The sequence below is a fragment of the Conger conger genome, chromosome 8 (genome assembly GCF_963514075.1).
Source record: "Conger conger chromosome 8, fConCon1.1, whole genome shotgun sequence".
In the NCBI taxonomy this organism is placed as follows: Eukaryota; Metazoa; Chordata; class Actinopteri; order Anguilliformes; family Congridae; genus Conger; species Conger conger.
Genome location: NC_083767.1, coordinates 10882697 through 10886700, shown reverse-complemented (window position 1 = coordinate 10886700; position 4004 = coordinate 10882697).

Here is a 4004-nt window from a genome sequence, read left to right as displayed (position 1 = left end):
CTGCATCACCGAGAAGGCTTAACCTGCTGTGGATACAGTAAAATACTCAGTGTTTAATAAACTCTTACAGTGTACCTACAGTCCCTACTGGACAGTGTACAGGGCAGTGATGTGCCACAGACTGCTGCGCTTTCAGTTCTGCTGTCTGGATAAGTACGGCTGAGCCCAATAATAGCAGCACGACTAATGAGTGCACAAACACACACGTTCCCTGACTGTGTTGATTCAAATGAAAGGAGCAGCTTTTATAACCTTTTTTAAAGAAAGCCTAAAGAGTCAAAAACAAGCCAGGTGTATCACTGCAGAAAAAAGTCCATTCTGTGAAATTGTTAATTTGTTGTGGAAAAAAAAACTAAACAAAGAAAAGTAATTTCATATATTTCAAAAGGAAGGATGGCACCAAAATTCCAAGTAATCATTTTAAATTCATAAACATTCATCTAACATGCCTTTTGAATTGTTTTATACCTTGCCTGCATATTGAGCATTTAATGTAGCTGTGCTTGGTGTACAGTATAAAATGGCGGCAGACAATGTTGGAAGAAGCGTTTGGAATAGAGCTTTAGGTGGACTCTGCTGGCTTAAAGTGCTTGGCTACCATTCCCCCAGTATGAATTAACCTGATGACTTCAAACAGGAGGACATTCAGAGCCTGTAAAACACTGGACCAGGTCTGTTTCGCCATCACACAAGCATTGATTGGTAGCTGGCAGAAGTTGGTAGCTCCGATTCTTTCCAACCGGACTTGAGGTACTGTATATACAGGGCTCTGCAGTGCTCCCATTTTAGGAGCATTTGCTTCTCAAAATGGATGTGTGCTCGAAGAATAATGCAGTAGCACACCTGCTAATTGGGATGCATTGGTGCGCTCCTAAATGGTTCAACTTAGAAGCCTGTGTGTTCCTTGGGAAAAAGACGTTAGCACAGAGCCCTCGGTATATAACTCAGTCTAGCCAGCCCCCCTTTTCCATTGCCAATAACAACAAATGTGTTTACTTCAAACCATCCTCTTCCCAGTCGTGTCATTGTTCACAGCCTTGCCAGTTCAGTTCACTCAAAGCCCCCGTCTAGCTGCAGAATTCCACCAATCAGCACCCTTGCATAGGCAATCAGTTAGGTCTATTTTAAAGTCGCTTCTCACCGAAATCCCCCGATTCAGCTGAAATGGCCATTTACAGCTCAGGAGTATTTCACAGGCAGTCGATGCTCATTTCATGTAGTTTCATACCATGCATTAACGACTCTGCACTCAAGATAGTTATCACGTTAAAACCTTGCGAAGATATACGGTGACCTCAGAAATGGATGAGCTGCCTTTTTCTCTGTGTCATTAGGGAACACAGAATGTTTATTAGAGAGTTCATTACAACAGATTGGTCTAAATTCTCACTAGAGGCTGGCATTGAGCCTTCCAGATATTCATAATTCTGTTTTTTCTTCTTTCGCCACACATCACTTTTGCTCCCCACTGACTTCCCATCGGAGGAGAAACTCAAAAAAGCACAGGACTGTAACTTAATTATGAAAATAGCTTACATGTTTCTACTTTTCCCGTATTCCGACTGACAGTTATTCCCTACGTGATTCCATTCGCTGCCTTAAACTATGTAAATCTTTGAGTTCATTAGCATCGCTCTTAAATAAATACCCAGTGTGTGCAGATTGTGCGGCTGATATCCATTAACGTTTATCCAGGCATTTTTAGGACAGCTTGGAAAGGGTTTCTTCCCGGGCCTATTAACATAAATCATCGTCTAGCACTGGGCCCTAATTTACAATTAGTAAACGGGGTGGGTGTTTGAAGTGGCAATAAAAAAGGTATTCAGGGACGGGCTGCTTGCACACACTGGTGAGCTGCACGTTATAAGCTGCATCTGCTCTTTTCAGCAATTGAACATTATGATCAGCAGTGTCAACATAAGCCGTGATTCTCTTCAATGCAATTTGCTTAATCAGTCCGCTTTAGCTAAGTGCTGCCTACGGTGATTGTATCTTCTCTGCCACCGCGAGAAACATCCATGTCAGTAAAACACTTCAAAGCTTTTTATCAAAACACCTTTTCAGATTTGTAGATCTCATTTTGAATCTGCAGTTTCTGCGTTTTTCTTTTATCTGGCTGTTATCGCTTTTTTTGCTTTGCCATGTAAAACTTGGCTTTGTTGTTCTTTTCTCTCTTTAAAACTTTTGGCCAATTCAGTATTCTGCAGCGCTGTTTTATTCAGCTTTTTTTGTAGCTTTATGTGTTTATTTTTATGCTGTTTTGTCCCGAGTGTGTTGCAGTTTCAGGTAACTTGTAAATTGTTTTGAGCACTCTAAATAAAACATATAATTCATTTACATTTAAAGAGGCATTTGATTCTCTTTATTTTAAAAAGTCAGTTAAATTTGTATTTTCTTTATCTTTTTACTTTTAGCCTTACTTGTTTTTCTCATTTACTTTTTAAGCTATTTTAAGACAGAATTTTGGAAGATGTTTCAGCTGGTATTTTGGACCGGTTGAGCTTTTACAATAATTCATGCAGCATGAGTCATCTCTTCAGCCCTTCAAAATAAATAAAAGCACTCAAAGATTGCAACCTCAAGCCTCTCGGATACCGCCAAAACCTGCACAGGTTCCCTCTATTAGAAAATGGAGATTCGAGAGGTTTTTGAACTGTCTTTTTAAAAGCATTCAGAAACATTGAAATGAACTCATTTAAATCACAACATCAATGTGATGGGAGAGGGACCTGCTTAAAAATGACAGACTGTCGAATACACTGGACAATGCACGGCATGACACATCATCAGCAAAGCATCGGCTGTTGATCGGAATGAAATCATTTTCATACAGTGAAATCTTAAAGAACGAGGTAACGAGGTGGACTAAAGGTAAAGTCAGTAAATTCTTTCTTTACTGCACATAGACAGACACACATCCATGTATACGATGACATGTAAACGGCTACGAGGGCTCCAGCTGTAAACAAACACTATTTTCCTCAGGCCTACCCGAGCTCAGCACTGGAATGGGTGGGAAAGGGCTGATATCAAGGTCACAGGTGATCCTGAAGACAGATGAGGTTGTTTCAGGGACAGAATGTCCACTGGACAAAGAACCAGACACGCTGGTCCCATTTCCAGCTAATCTCTTCACTGTATCATCAAGGATGAAAAGCCCTTCTTCACTCCCATGAACTGGAGCATAGACTGGGACTCAGGCGTAAGACCTGACATATAGACTCATTTGCAGGTGAGGTTGGCTTACAGAGAGAGGCAAGCACAGCACGTACTGTGGCAAATGTGAGGCACACAGGTGTGAAATTAGGTTTTGTCCGGCTTGAAAAAAAAGAAGTGGTTTTGTTTTGAAATGTACTGTTAACGGTTTTAGATTGCATGGATTGTGCTGCATTACTGTAGTCCTTGTGTTTTTTCAGGGCAGCTGGGATACCTGATACTGCATGTACTGAACACACACTCTCAGAAATGAATGTCCTTCTATAAAGAACACATTTCCCAATGTGCCCAGAAAGGTACAGTACAATGATGTTTGCAAACTTTTTTGGTTACCAATAAATAGGTTTCACGAGAAAAAAAGGTATACATGAATTATTAAACCTATGGCTAGGGGTTCAATCATACTGTTTGTAGATTGTAAAATTCAGAGTAAAATGCTCAGAGTTAATTCAACTTTTTGAGTAAATATTTCCTACTTGGACTCATGTAGACTGTTAGATTTGAATTATTACTGGATAAAAAGCATTGTACCTGTTAGGCACTTGATATCTTGTGTATGTGCATTTCCTTCTAAGCTAAAGGTTACCTCCTGACTGTACATTAATTCTGAAAGCTTTTTTTGTCTCTGACATTTCAGAGTCAGTACCAAGCGATTAAGTTGATTATTATTTTACCCAGTATTGATCTTCAGGAGCCCTTTTCCTTTTCTTTTTTCAGACAACATCTAGATCATCAGTCTGCCAATTATTTCATTCAAATTTAATGAGCAGGTGGCTCGGTGAGACCTC